The sequence below is a fragment of the Toxorhynchites rutilus genome, chromosome 3 (genome assembly GCF_029784135.1).
Source record: "Toxorhynchites rutilus septentrionalis strain SRP chromosome 3, ASM2978413v1, whole genome shotgun sequence".
Lineage (NCBI taxonomy): Eukaryota > Metazoa > Arthropoda > Insecta > Diptera > Culicidae > Toxorhynchites > Toxorhynchites rutilus.
In genome coordinates this window covers 90,260,359-90,276,584 of record NC_073746.1, presented here as the reverse complement: position 1 = coordinate 90,276,584, position 16,226 = coordinate 90,260,359, and the positions used below count along the sequence as shown (strand labels likewise).

The 16,226-nt window shown below is 36.7% G+C and overlaps 1 protein-coding gene across 2 annotated transcripts in view; it reads right to left on the bottom strand.

The window, feature by feature from the left end:
• Positions 1 to 16,226, bottom strand: part of LOC129775715 (uncharacterized) — a 269,934-nt gene that overhangs the window by 72,305 nt on the left and 181,403 nt on the right. For both annotated transcript variants that reach the window (XM_055780752.1, XM_055780753.1), the window contains exon 4: positions 9,978 to 10,163. The gene's annotated coding sequence lies outside the window, so the exon portion shown is untranslated. The remainder of the gene's footprint in view (positions 1 to 9,977; positions 10,164 to 16,226) is intronic.

The following is a 16,226-nucleotide window of genomic DNA, read 5'->3' as shown; positions in this document are numbered from 1 at the left end:
GCCGCCTCACCGCGCTTCTACCACGTTTATTATCTATCGTTATCTTGATGCTGACGTTCGCTGAGTCACAGTCAAATCCGTTCACCGACAGACTTTTTAACAGTTCTAAGCTGTTAAATAGTCACAGAACACTATTAAGTGAAGCTTTACCAATTACGAATCGGTACGCTTTCAATCGTCTCAGAATCTATCTGATTTAGAAGAAAACGTTTTTACAAGAACATGTTCTGTGATTTTTGCATTCGGCATTATTGCTGTAGTGGCAACTTGTCAAATCCGACCTCAAACTTGAGAACTACACGTCATTCGTTGGCGTATAGCTAATCATTGTTTTTTTTTGACGTAGGACTACGTCTAACCGGAAGATATAGGGGGTGAAATGGAAATCTAGGCACTGAACAAGTAGGAAAAAATGCAAGATTTGGAACGCTTATAACTCGAGCATTTCTCAATAGATCGCAAAGGTTTTTGCATCAATTGATAGGAAATATATCTACGCATCTATCATAACGAATAACATTTCATTTTTCTTGAGATAAATAATTGAATAATTGTGAAATATCAAGCATTGTCCAAATACACTATGTGCCCATTTTTGATTGGTCCATTTTGTGCTTCTCAAATCGTACCTACCAAAACGGGCAACCAGAGCAGCAGCGAAATAGAATGAAGCACGATTGGGAAGGAAAAAGAAAAAAATGAGGGAAACATTGGTCGCAGTCTCACACATGCGTAATTCTCGAGCCAGCCAGTCAGCTTAAAAATCCCCTCTCCGCTGCCGTAACGATCATTCTCATCCGAACCGTACACCACATCGTTTCGCATCACCTCACATCAACAAACCAACACAAGCAGCCATGGTTGGATATGGCAAAGGAGGAAAAGTGAAGGGAAAGGCAAAATCCCGCTCGAACCGTGGTGGTCTGCAATTTCCCGTAGGTGTATCCGCCAATTGCACCGGAAAAGGTAGCTAGGTCGAGCGCGTTAGTACCTGTGTACCAGTCCACCTAGCCGGCGTTATATAGTTTCGGCCGCCGGAGTGATCGAGTTGGCTGGCAAAGCTGCTCGCGACGATAAGAAAACCTGCATTCGGAACATAACACATTCGGTTCGGCGGACATCAAGACAACAGGCAGTTGCAGCGAATGGCGAGTGGCAAACGCAATCGCAAAACGGCATCAGGTAGCAGAAGAAAAAAGTTTGTTCTTTATACAAACTGCTTTGGTGGCAAATCCAGAACAAGGCGGCATCGAGGGCGTTCGAAATGGTTTTTTTCAAAACCACGAGTACTAAGTTTTCTAAATTGGAACCATTCCATAAAACAAGGCGCTTTTCAGGGCCATTAAACCTTCCAAAAAAGAGTTTAGGAAATAAAGTTCAATGCTTTCTAAAACATTATCCAAAATAATAATAAAACACAAATTGATGTTTCATAATTTGTTTGCCAGGATTTGATGAGTATGTGAATTTGGCAGTTGTTCTGAGCTTATTGATAGTTGGGGACTTTCCTGATTATTCAATTTTCACCAATTCTTAAATTGTTTCCAGATTGAAAGTACAGTAATCTACAATTAGTTCGACATTTAGCTAATTGGACGGACATGTAATGTGACTTATTTAGTTGGACATTTTTGTAAACATAGATATCCAAATTATGATCCCACATTGAAAGTCGACACTGTACCACTGTCATCGCAAATGTTCAATTACAGGTTAAAATTACCTCCAATCCGGCACTGAGTGGTGGTAATGCGACGTGCCATTGAATGTAATTTACTGTAAAATATGTCACAAGCTGGATGGGAAGAAATTTTCCAACTGTGAAAGCTGTGGCGAGTGACAACAAATCGCTAAACAGGAAGGTTTAGCCGAACAAGATGGGATTATCGATTGATAACAAAAACACAACACCAAAGGTTCTTTTCAGAACCATTAACATATTCATAAAGAGTAAACAGTAAACTAATCCATTTTTCAGGTAGATAGGTAGGTATTCACGTAGGTGAAGAAAATAAAACAATATATTTAAAATATATATTTAACAAAAGCTGTCCCCTTTGCATAGTCCTACGTCACTCCGGTTATGTCCCCGACATTACCCACCCGTCTTTTTTTTATTTTCGCTTATTTTACGTCGGCATATTTCCGCCACTTTAGTGCCAATCACCGACATCAGGAAAGCGACTCCACCTGTTCCTACCTATCAGACTCAACAACTCATGAGCCGGGCCAACTTCTTTCACTTCCCTTCCGAAGGAAGACGTAACCAGAGATTTTTCGCCTCAGAAAATCCCAACGACGCCAGCTGGGATTGAACCCAGACCGATCGGATTGTGAGGCTGTTACGCTAACCACACAACCACTGGCGCCGTCTGCTAATCATTGTTGGTTGTGATGAAAATCGGCGTCTTCCGGTTTGGTGATACAGCTTTTCTCGGTGGTGCGTCTTTCTCGTTTTTTTTTATCCAAATTATATTAGGCTGTCAAAAAAGTCCTGCGGTATTTCCGCGATGTGTCGTAAGCGCGTAGTTCTAGTTGTATTCATTGTATCGAGTCATACTATAGCTTGTTGGAAAGATATTTTTGCGCGCTATAATAATTTTGTTTTGTTTTGTTTGTTTTGTTTGGTTAAGTTGTTTGTGAGTTATAGTGTCGCAAATATGGAGCAAAATAAAGAGAAAAGCCGACATATTTTTCAGTACTACTATGACAAAGGCAAACATGCATATCAAGCTGCCAATAAAATTTGTGCAGTTTATGGACCCGATACAGTTTCCATTTCCACCGCACAACGATGGTTTCAACGTTTTCGTTCTGGTGTAGAGGTCATCGAAGATGCGTCACGCTCCGGATGACCTGTCGTCGACAAATTGCGACAAAATCACTGAATTAGCCGAGAAAGACCGGCATAGTAGCAGGCGTAGCATCGGCCAAGAGCTGGGAATAAGTCATCAAACCGTTATTAACCATTTGAAGAAGCTTGGATTCACAAAGAAGCTCGATGTATGGGTGCCACACACGTTGACGCAAAAAAACATCTTTGACCGTATCAACGCATGTGAATTGCTGCTGAATCGCAACAAAATCGACCCGTTTATGAAGCGGATGGTGACTGGCGATGAAAAGTGGGTCACTTACGACAACGTGAAGCGCAAACGGTCGTGGTCGAAGCCCGCTGAAGCGGCTCAGACGGTGGCCAAGCCCTCATTAACGGCCAGGAAGGTTCTGCTGTGTGTTTGGTGGGATTGTCAAGGAATAATCTATTATGAGCTGCTTCCCTATGGTCAAACGCTCGATTCGGACCTGTACTGCCAACAACTGGACCGCTTGAAGGTAGCACTCATGAAGAAGAGGCCATCTTTGATAAACAGAGGCCGCATTGTTTTCCATCAGGACAACGCCAGGCCACACACTTCTTTGGTGACGCGCCAGAAGCTCCGGGAGCTCGGATGGGAGGTTCTTTTGCATCCGCCGTATAGTCCGGGCCTTGCACCAAATGACTACCACCTGTTTTTGTCCATGGCGAACGAGCTAGGTAGTCAGAAGTTAGCCACAAAAGAGGCCTGTGAAAATTGGCTATCCGAGTTTTTTTTGCCAATAAGGAAGCGAGCTTCTATAACAGGGATATTATGAAGTTGGCATCTCGTTGGGAACAAGTCATCGAACAAAACGGCGCATATTTTACTTAAAAAAGATGATTGTAACTAATTTTATGAACAAATGAAAATTCAAAAAAATACCGCAGGACTTTTTTCACAGCCTAATATATATATATATATATATATATATATATATATATATATATATATATATATATATATATATATATATATATATATATATATATATATATATATATATATATAAGTTAACGAAAGAACCTCTGAGAGATACACGAGTCGCGCATATGATAGTAACACGAATGCAGATCAGACATAGAGAGAGTCAGCAGGCAGTCTATCCCCAACCACAAGTGTGATTAGTCATTCATTCAATAAACTCTTTGTTAAACGCAGTTTCATCGACTTCAGTTATTCGATACAACCGAAAGAAGTACTGTTAACTGGAGCAGTCGGTACTCGTACCAGTTCCCGCGGAAGTAGTGATACAGTGAAACAGTGATTAAACTTAAAGTAGTGTTAAACAAATAAGTTCATATCGACATAAGTTTTCAACAAAAAGCATTGTCCAGTGAAAATCAAAATGGGCGAAGCACGTGGATGCATGAGTTTGTTAATGAACTCTTATTTCAATGCAGACCTGAGAAAACAAAAAGGACCGTTTTGTGCACTAGCTACTGTGGTTGTGTGTTTCTGCGATCCCGCGATTTCCGCGAAATTAGTTTAGAAAATATTACCAACACGTGGGCCAGAACAAAATGGACAGCTAAAACGTTAGAGTACTTTCGTACAAGCTCAGCGTTCTCGGTCTAGAGCGAACGACACAACGCCGATAGAAATAACATAAATAGAAGCTCAACTCAGCGGGAAGCCTCATTCCAGTGCAAACATTCGAACAGTGCGGTCATAAAGTAATTCATTTGCTTCAGTCTTCGGTTGCAAACGACACCCTGTGGTTTCACTATACGGATCACATCACAATACGAAAAGGCATAAAGAGAAGCTCAACTCAGCGGTAAGCCTCATTCCAGTGCAAACGCTCGAACAGTGCGGTCATAAAGACACAAAGTTCCCGCGAGTGATTTCAGTTTTCGGTTTCAAGCGTCACCCGAAAATTCAGCCATTGTTATCGCTATACAGATGGTATCATGCAAAAAGAAGTTAAATTCAGCGGGAGCTCTCATTTCAGTACGATTATTTAAACAGTGCAGTGCTAAAACAGTTATTTCGCCATGAGCGCTTCTCTTTCGCTTTCGCTATCGAGCGTTACCGCTTTAGTTCTTTTGTGAAAAGAAAAGCCAGCGCGTCTTCCATTACGAACGTAACTGGTTAACAAAACGGAAGTGAAAGTTGTGGTCTTCTGTTGCGGTTTCAGCCATTTGCCTTTTTCAAGGTTAAAAGAGTTTACATAGAGTTTTCCATCATGAACCGCTGCAGTTGATCCGCTTCGCAACCGTTAAGATACCGTTACGATGTTTACACAAAAGGAGGCGAAAAGCGAAAATAAAATAATTCCAATGATTATGAACGATTGAAAAACCAAAGGAAATGAAACCCCACGCAATTTTCTACAGTGACTGTTAAATATTTACGCTGTAGATGCGCAATAAAATGTGAAATAGTATTATATAGTGCGATTCTAGCTAATGAAATTTAACGCGATTCTATCTAGTGAAATTCAACGCCAGTAGGAGTGAAAAAAAAAGCAAAAAAATATATTCGAAATATTCCATACCTGAAACTATTGTAAACTATTTTTACAATAACACATACAAGGGAAATTCGTGATCCACAAAACGTAAGTTATTTTGAAGCCATTACACAGAATTTATCGTTTTAGAGGTACGAAATTATTTCTTCATAAACATTATCAAATTTCATCAATGAATCAAATCGTATTTTACAATTTTTGTATATAAATCATGCAACAGAGAGAGTTTGCAGAAAGCATGAGCAATCCAGAGCACGGTATGATTAAATGAAATAATTCACCGAAGTGTTTTTAAAATATTAATCCAATTAAAAAACCATTTTTTATTTGTGAAACCATCCACGTAGCAGAATGTATATCTGTGTTATATGTGTGTAGAACAGTGCAACTGTAACTCGTGTGTAACTCGAAAAGCCCATCGAGAGAAGGTAAAATAATAAAATTTTCGATTTTTTGAAATATTTTTAAACCATTAACCACGTAGCAGAATGAATATCTGCTTTATACGTGTGTAGGCAGATAATTATCTGCGTAATAGAAAACAAATCCACCAAAGCGTCGGTGTTTAAATCTGTAAAACAGTAAACAATAAACTTTTAAATTAATAATTAAATAAATAATTTAATAATTAAAAAAAATATATATATCCACGTGGCAGAATGAATATCTGCTGTATACGTGTGTAGGACAGATCACCATCTGCATAATATGGATAAACCTCCATAGAATCGGTGTTTAAATCTTCTAATCGATAAAATTGTCTCACTATTTTTTCTCTCACACTATAACACATATCTGCGGCATGCGTGAGTGAAAACAGACCTCCATTTATATAAAGTGAACGCGTAAAAGAGAAAATGTGTATTGTCGACATGCTCAGAACAGAAATAAAATCAGAGTTTTCATCAATTGAAATTCAAAAATAAATTTTGAAAAAAAAACAAGCAGCATGAATAATTCTAAAAAAATATTTTTTCTTGCATTATAACTTTTAATTATAGGCTATCCAATGGAACAATTTAGTTCCTATAATCTACAGGATCGAGATTTCGATTCAAGCGAAATGGATACATCCACCAATCAAAAACTAATTCCTCCGTCGTCTCTCCGTTCGAATCCTTCACCCGTGCCTAATCGAAATGGAAATCAATCAAGTAGTATTGAAAGTGAGCGAGATACAGAAACAAATAGAATGTTTGAACGAGCGGAAAAAATCTTAAAATCTTTGCAAACTCCTCAAGCGGTACGGGAATTACAGCCCTTCGAAGGAAACCCCGTTAAACTGCATAGTTTCATCAAATCAGTTGAAAATATTTTGCCAATCATTGAACCGTTGAAAAATACGCTTTTCGAGAAAATTTAGCTTCAAGCCATTGGAGGAAAAATCATTAATAGTGCCGATCAAGTTTTAGAGACTTATGGTACCTCCCTCGATTGGGAGTCAATCAAAGCCAATCTAATCACATATTACAATGATAAACGTGATCCTGTAACACTGACGCGAGAATTATTTCAGATTCAGCAAACCAGCACCATAGAAAACTTTTTTGGGCAAGTGCAAAACTTACTATCTTTGCTCATTAATCATACTCAAATATCAACATATGACGAAAATGTAATACAGGACCGTATTCGTACTCACCAAGAAAACGCTTTACAAGTTTTCCTTGCCGGTCTAATAGAGCCAATTGGGGGAAATGTCCGTGCTCGGCAACCAAGAGAAATTAAACAAGCGTTCGACGCTGCCATAGAAGAGCGCAATTTCCGAAACCGGATTGGTTATTTAAATTCAAACCCAGCAAACCTTTAGATACTGTGCATATTGATATTTATATTTGCCTCCCCAATATTTTCCTATCTGCAATGGATAAAATTGTCCAAATTTGGAATATTGATACCAATCAAATCAAGATCAATTCCTGATATTCGTTCTGGACTGACTAAGCTAATATCGAATTTTGGTTTGCCGAAGCTCATGGTTAGCGACAATGAGCCAGCGTTAAGATCAGTAGAAGTAAGAAGTATGCTAGAGGAGCTTGGTGTTAAGATGTATTTCACGCCCTCCAATAAAAGTGAAGTTAACGGTATAGTTGAGCGATTTCATTCAACTATAAATGGAATATTTAGATGCATCAGAGGGAACCATGAAGAATTGAGCCAGAAGGAATTGTTTCGCGTCAGTGTTGGCTTATATAACGACACTATCCATTCTTCAACAAACATGCGACCTAGGGAAATTTTCTACGGTGTGAAAGAAGGGGAAACAAGATCCGCTGATGTTGCTGAAATGATTGAAAAGAGAGATAAAATCTATGATGAAGCTATGGCTAACCTGAGAAAAAAACAGAAGAGGGACCTTGAATTTCATAATAAGAATAAGGAAGCTACATCCTACACTTCGAACAGGAGAGACGACGTACGTATCTCGTCAAGGAATCAAAAGTAAAACGGCAGTCCGGTTTCGGCGACACCAGGTTACAGAAGACAACAGCAAGACCTTCGTGGATGAACGAGGAAGGAAAAGCCATAAAACGAAAATAAGACGTCAACGAAAGTAGTATCAAATAAACACAACATAAATTATTTTATTAAAATAATCCAAACATATTTCGTTTTCAGATGAACCATGGAGTTTCAGCAGGAATCCTGAGAATCGAATCATTTGCGTGTCGAGATGGAGCGGTACGGTGAATGAAAATTGAGTTATTCAAATACATTTTGAACAATGTCGTTTGAGGAAGAAAAAAAAATCGATGCGGAAAATTAAAAAAAAAAGAGAAAAGAGAACTTAATTGAAAAATTAAATTCAAATCAGATACGAATATGCTAGAAACAGTGTAAATTATGTATTACATACGAATATTATTTTCTTAGTCAATGTATCGTTGCATTATATAACGGAAATATTAAAGTAAAGTGACTAACAAGCTGAAATAGGATTAAAAAAAAATTATTATAAAATTAAGGAAACTAAAATCGGTTTCAAAACAGAGTTCAAATGATTTTATATAAATAACTGTGCTAAATAAAAGTTCGTGTTGGAGAGTTATATCGAAGGAATTCTAGAAAATATTGTATGATTGTAACTACTTCCATTGAAAAACAAAAACAAATGTTTCAATGATGAAAAAAGGTGCTAGAGTCGTCAAACTACTTAGAACAGAGAGAAGAGTATCTTTTTTTCAAGATTCGAGACGAATCTTTTCGTAGGGAGGGAGTAGTTAACGAAAGAACCTCTGAGAGATACACGAGTCGCGCATATGATAGTAACACGAATGCAGATCAGACATAGAGAGAGTCAGCAGGCAGTCTATCCCCAACCACAAGTGTGATCAGTCATTCATTCAATAAACTCTTTGTTAAACGCAGTTTCATCGACTTCAGTTATTCGATACAACCGAAAGAAGTACTGTTAACTTATATATATATATATATATATATATATATATATATATATATATATATATATATATATATATATATATATATATATATATATATATATATATATATATATATATATATATATATATATATATATATATATATATATATATATATATATATATATATATATATATATTATAAAAATGAATCACCGAATGTCTTGATAAGCAAAACTCGAGAAAGGAATTGTCCGATTTAGGGCCTGTCTTTATTCTATCATATATTCTGTATCAAACATTAATTCCATGTAACGGAGAAACATGTTATTTGCAAGTGGTTGCAAAATCTTGAACAAGAATTGTGTCTGAAAATAATCTGATATTATAATGACGAGTTTTGGTAGAAGTACCAAAAATTTTATAGTAAAAGGTAATTTTGAAGGGTAGATTAGAAAATCAATCAATGAACAGTTATTCGATTGGACCTATGAACATGCGCTTAGTGAAAAAACGTGAATGTGATAACGAAAAATAAATTTTGGGCGGGACGAAGTTTGCCGGGTCAGCTGGTATTATTATACAATCAATGATAATGCGACACTACAAACAGCGAAAATCCCAGAGGTCGTTTGACTAAAAATTGGTTTTCTTACGGGGGCGGTCATACCCCGTCTTCCCCCACAGAAAGCGTGAAGGTGGTGATTCATATTCAATTCAGTTCAGACACTGATGAGGTGTAAATCATTGAGGTTAAAAACATTTTAAACAAACTTATATAAAACACGCTCTGATTGTATTTTAAGTGGTAAGCTTGAGAATACGCGTGTACCTGTACAAGTCGGAAGATCCTGTACAGGTACACTAGAACGAGAACCGAGCCCGAAGTAATTGAGGCATATATCCGAACAGGCTGTCAAGTTATGTGGAATGTCTTAGCCTTTTAGGCCTCATTCATCCCTTACCCTACCATCATATTCTCTTCTTTTCATCAGGATCACAAAACATGTTTCAGAGACGATGTGCATTCAACGATAATTGTATGCAACATTCTAAGTGTTGTTCATAGAACTTGCATTGGTTATTGGTCGATGAACAATAAAACTAGAATTTTTCAAGTTTCGATTTTACAATATTTTAGATATAATTATGGGTTTCGTCATGGCTCTATATTAGTTGCGAATGTTTTGTCTATTACTGTATATTGATTAACACCGATTGCTCGAAAATGGTTGAAAACAAAATAATAATGAAAGTACTTACCATTTACAAAACGTATTCTCATTTGGATCCAGGGGATGGTTGAAAATCACTCAGGTAGCTCTGTCCGGGAACGGCTTTTAGGCACAACTAACCGACCCAAATGACATCACGACATACCGCCGCGCCGGCATGACTTTTGCTCGCTGTTGTTAAATTTATATCGCCTCAATATGTGCTAGCTCTCAGCTGAAATCAGAGTTAAAAAAAGAAAGGAAAAGAAAACAATCCATGAGAAGAAATATTTTCTCTGCCGAACAACGAAACAGCTCTGTTACGATCATCTGTTACAACAAAGTAACACGGAGTGATTTATTGTTGTACTATCGGAAAGGCGAGTCGAGTTGTTCTTACGGCACCACTCACTACACATTTCCTGTACCAGATCCGCCCAGTTGAGCACCGGGAGGCGGACCGAATAATCCTAACGGAATGTTCCGCGTGTAGAGAGCTTCATTCTAGTAAGTGCCCGAGTATCATCAAGAGAAGCGAGAAGCGGGAAGGAAAATCACAAAACACAAGTGTAAAACCATCTTGGAACGGTTGCTTTCTAACTTTTAGTGCTTCCACCCTACTTCTATATTTAAAGCTTCGGTGCTGCTCTCGAGAAGAGCGAAAAATGCTGTCATCTTTCCGAAAAAAATGTGTCTAGAAGAGGAAAAGGTTCTTCCTTCAGAAGCGGGGCGAATCGAAATGTGGTTTTCGCCTGCCCATCGAATCCTTCCGGGAGCTTTGTAAAAATAACACCGATGTCCGGAGCGCGATGAAAAGAATTGCAGCTACATGACTTCCGGGAAAACGATGATCTGAAAATAGCGAACCAACAGAATCCAACGAGGCAAAGATAACACGAAACAGCACAAATGTGTTTTTATTTCGCTAATTCTATTTCTAATCGCCTGCTCAGATCTGTATAATAGGACTCAGTGGGGTATTCAATTACCATTCAATTACGGATCCAAAGTGTTTTTAGTATCATAAAATTGAGCTTCCATATAAACTCCATCCCCTCGAACACCGGTGAAAAATTCAACCAATCGTAATGTTATGAATTACCTCTCTCCACCGAGGCGCTAATGTCGATATGGGTTCCCATACCCGTAAAGTGTCCAATTTCAGACAAAACCATCAACAACTTTCGCCTTCAATGGACGCAAATTTCGCTCTCGATTGACGCCAAAAAAGTGGTTCACACACATTCCGTGTGATGTCGAGGCGGCTTCAAAATCGGAATTCGACATGCAATTGTATCTCACCTTGGCAATAAAAACACCTGCCAACCAGCGGGCACAAACGCCGAGTGGAGGAGAAAGAGAGGTGTGCCGCCGTGGGTTTGCATGTTTGTGTTCGGAATGGTTGAATCACATTTTTATTTCTATGTAAATTTTGTAATTAGAAATAGGTTGCATGAAGCATGAATCAAACTCGCGAAGCGCGTGTATACAGACGTAAACAGACGAAAATTAAATGCAAATTAAATGAAACAAAATTGATGATGCCTCGGCCGGGGAACGGAAAATTGAACCAGCGGCTCATTGGCGGGAAAAAGGTTTTGGAGTTCGTGGGGAGTCTCGTAAACAACTAATGACCTCTGTTCGCGGATAAAAAACCCTAGAAACTTTTCCCCTACATTAGCAGTAATTGGGATTTTGGATTGTTATCCAGAATAATGTTGAGCCCCAACTTTACACTAATTATGATACACCTACATTAAAGCGAAAAGGCAGCGAAAATGGTCATGTCAAATTTCAAAAACCGACCATGTACATTTTGTTTATTGGCCCAAAAAATGATATGCGCAGAGTTTCAGCTCAATCGGACATGATTTAGGGGTGCCTTAAAAAAAGTGCTCAAAATTTAGATTTTTTGATCCTCAAAAATCTTTCAAGGGGGAGTAAAGGAAATTTGGAGAATCGCACCCCTAAATCATGTCCGATTGAGCTGAAATTATGCACAGGTCATTTTTTTGGACTAATAAACAAAATGTATATGGTCGGTTCTTTCAATTCGATAACTATTTTTTTCCATACCTTCATTGCCTCTCAGGCTTAGTCCCAAAAGGTCGATTTTCGGGCAAAAATTTGTTTTCGAGATGACACCAGATCTCGACGTTTCATGCATTTTTAAGTCATTTGGCATCGAAAAAAAAGTTTCGATTTTCCAAATTTCCAAATTTCCTCCCCCCTTGGGAGATTTTCGAGGATCGAAAAAAATCAAAACTTTGAGCGCTTTTTTTGAGGCACCCCTAAATCATGTCCGATTGAGCTGAAACTTTGCACAGAGAATTTTTTTGGGCCAATAAACAAAATGTACATGGTCGGTTTTTGAAATTCGTTGATGAAATTTTTCCCATACATCCATTGTCACCCTAACCTACATGTATAAAATGTGGTTCCATTTCCCATTTTAACATAAAATATTTATAAAAAGATGTATAAAATTATGAAGATTGTATTTGAACCTATATGTTGATTCTGTTATTTATTGTTTGAAGATAATTACATGCAAATGGCCGTGACTACGATTAAACCATAATTCAACGAATAAAGTAGGTATGTTTTTTGGGATTTTTTCGCTGCTTGCTCTGTAAGGGAAGAGCAAAAAACAACTTTTTTTATACAATTCGGTCGTTAGTATCGTTGGTAGGGATGGGCAAACCGTTTGCGAACGGTATGAAAGAACTAGTTCGTCAAAAACAGTGAACGTATGGTCAAACTTTTTCAAAGAACAGTAGTTTGCCTTACGAAATAATTCCGAACGAATTGATTGCGAGCGAACTGTATAACGAGAACGCTTGGAGAAAACCAAAAAGGTGACGATATTGTCAATCTCAAGCAAAATTCATGTAACTCGTGGCTTGTTTTGTTCATGTATGCTCAGTTTTCAATTTAAAATTAGGATTGATTTCATCTTTGCAGTTAAATTAGATTTTCGACAATGTTGTAAATTTTAAATTCAATGCATTTTTTTCGATTCATGTATAATATTTATATATTTTCTATTTATTAGAAAAAAAAATCGAATAAAGCTGAGACCATTCATGCATTGGGCAAATCTTGTTGGGTTCCAGTTAAAATTTAAATTTTAAAAATTAAAAAAAAAATTGTTCTTGATACTGGTATTGATACCGCTGAACGAAAAAACGGTTTAAGAGAGCTGGTTCTCTTAGGTGAACAGTTCGCGACTGAATCATCCATCAAGAAGAACTGATTTGCCCATATCTATTCCATGGTCAGGTTTCCTTACCCATTCTAACATATTTTTTCATGACGGACACGTCGTGAGTCGATGCATATTAAGTATTATTCTACATTTGCCCATAGTAAGCACTTATTATGCCCAAAGTTCGACGAGAACCTGGTTTAAAGGGTTAAACGTTCGTAGAGATTTTATCAGGAAGGTTGTTGTCTTATCATATCGTGCTCAATGCACCTCTCTATAATGTAGGATGTGATCGTGAGTACATTGGCAATGACGATAATTTTGCAATGAAAAAAACTGTATTGACTGCCGATTGGGAGATTCGAAAGGGTTCACAAAGCGACTGATCGATCAACAAACATCGGGTCGGTTTTATTAATAAGGATTTTTATGTACATTCATGAACATCGATCAAGAAAACCAGAGAATATCGAGTTTCTGATGTTAATGTTGGAATATCTATCTGATTTTTATGAAACAGTTTACTTTTGAAAATAGAATGTATTAATAATTAATGGGTAATGATTTCTACCACTACAACACTGACACCCGTTTGAAGTTCAGTTCAATTCATATAATAAACAATTTTTCTAGAGCCACTATTTGGAGTCATGAATGAGTTCAATTTACGGATTTCTGAACAGTTACAAAAACTCGTTTCAAAAGTAACTGTCCTCAAAGACCTACGTCAACCTTGAGTCCGTACCTCTAGGCACAAAAAGTACTTTTTTGAAGCAAAAAATATTTTAGCAAATTTTTAGCTTCAATTTGATACATCGATCATCGTAATCGTAATGTTATGATATTTAGAAATAAATATTATTGGGAAAAAGGAAAACAATATTTTTCGGACTACCCTAAAATAGAAATGAGCGTCTTTATGGAAAAATAAAAAAAACAGGTCTAATATTTTGCGACAAAGAACAAAACTACAAATTTTAACGAAAATTGAGAACCACTATATCGGTTTGGCATGGAATGGCTGCATATTTACATTTAAAGCTTAGTTTACTTATAAATGTGACAGATGCAACCCTTGACGGTCGGAATTATTTTTACTTGAAAAACGTATGTGACGTATAACTTCGTGGGATTATATGCAGAATATGTATAATTTGTGAAATTATGAAAGATAAATAAGATTCATTTAATTTTATGTAAACTTCAAATAAGTAGTTCCCAAACAATGCGTTTTTATGTGTTGTTTTCATATAAAAAATATATGCTATAATTCGTATAATATCTTTTGAAACAGTCCCCAAAATGTAGTTCAATTGTTCGCATGTATCAAAATAATTAGTTTAACGTCTTCCGTCTTTTATATTTCTGTTTGAACATACAAAACAATGCTCTTTGCTTCAATACATGGATTTTTCCATTAAGCCTTTCCTCAAGCATGGGTGACAACTTTTGTTTATACTGAATATCGTTATGTATTTTTCATAGGAGCACCGTTTGAATTCGTGAACAGATTCACTAGACATTAAAATTATTTTTGATAAAGTGTGAATTGATATATTGTTGTATAAAGTACAACATTAGTATACTTCCTTGCTGTGGTGGCTGAGAGCAAACAAACGACCGCCAAGGATTAAATGTGCCTTTTCTGTTCCTTATTCGATGGGTCGGAAAATTGTTATTGATTGAAAAATATATCACGTAACATTTTCAATCAGGCAACTCATATGCACGAGCGGTTTCACTAGATATAAACCTGGTTTTATGCGAGGGATAGGGATCACATAAAAAATCGTACTAAACTTCACCTTTAGCTTGAAAAAATAGTTTCCGCTACATAATTATAAACATTGTTCATATCGTTCACACAAACTAAACACAAAAAAAACTGAAAATTAAACTCTGGCAAACCTTTCCAATTGGGGTACTGCTCAGAGTTTAATGACAACCAAACGTAAGGAACGTGATTGAGATCCATGAAATGTTTTCACATAATAGTCGATTTTGTTAGCAAAATTTCAAATTTCAAACAAATTTCTTTTCTTTTTGTTACGATGCCTATCATATTCATTTGCCACTTTGTTGAAACTGTCTCAAAAGATGTCGTGAGCATCGCCTATCAGGTTTAATTCAGTTACGCTCTTTTACTTCGGTTAATTTGATTTGTGTCGAAGTAAGCTCCCGATTATCATCCCTGAAGACAGTTTTTTCAATATTTTATGAAAATGATTGATTGTTGTTTTTGCTTATTCAAATTCGTAGTACTTATTCTAACTAACTAGTATTAAAATAATTTTAATATATCCACAAAAATTTCATCATGGAATATCCATGACAGAAAAATTAATTATTCAATATCCCTTGCAGAAACTTTGATACTGTATTAAAGGATGTTTCTATACAGAAAATTTAATAATAGTTTATTATTTTTATGTAAAGATGAGTTTATTTTTCCCTAAAATGTATTTTTTTATTATCTACATGCAAACATGCAGTTTCTCCCAATTTCGCCTTTGCAAATAAAGAGCCGAATAGCTTGGTTCGAAGCTTGCCGGATATCCTGTATCCGGTATCCGGCCAAACTACTATTCGTTTCATCACTATTCTTTTTTATGTAATTTTTGCACTTTAAAATGCGGTCTACTCACTTGCGCATAACATAAAATCAACTCATTGCTCCCTTCAAAAAGCTCCTACTGACACCCTAAAAATAAAGCACGTAACTAGTAGGGTAACACGGGGTGATTTGGTCATATGGGGTGATTTGGACCACCCCTTTATCTCGAAAATTACGACTCAACTTGGATTTTTTATAATGTCATTTCCTTCTATTGTTGTACCTAAAGTAAAAAAAAACTTTGGTAAAACTTCACAAGTAGAGGGAAACGGTAGCACAGCAAGCACTTTGATCGTCAAAAAATGTGTGTTTTCCGATAGTGGTTTTAAAGGTTTTTCCCGCTAATTAAACAAACTTTTCGTGTATTGTGCAGTTAAGTTCTATTCGCCTACAGAAGAGGAACAATTTGATTTGCATTTTAATTTTTGCATGTTGTGTGGGGTGACATAGACACGTTTCTGTGGGGTGAATTGGTC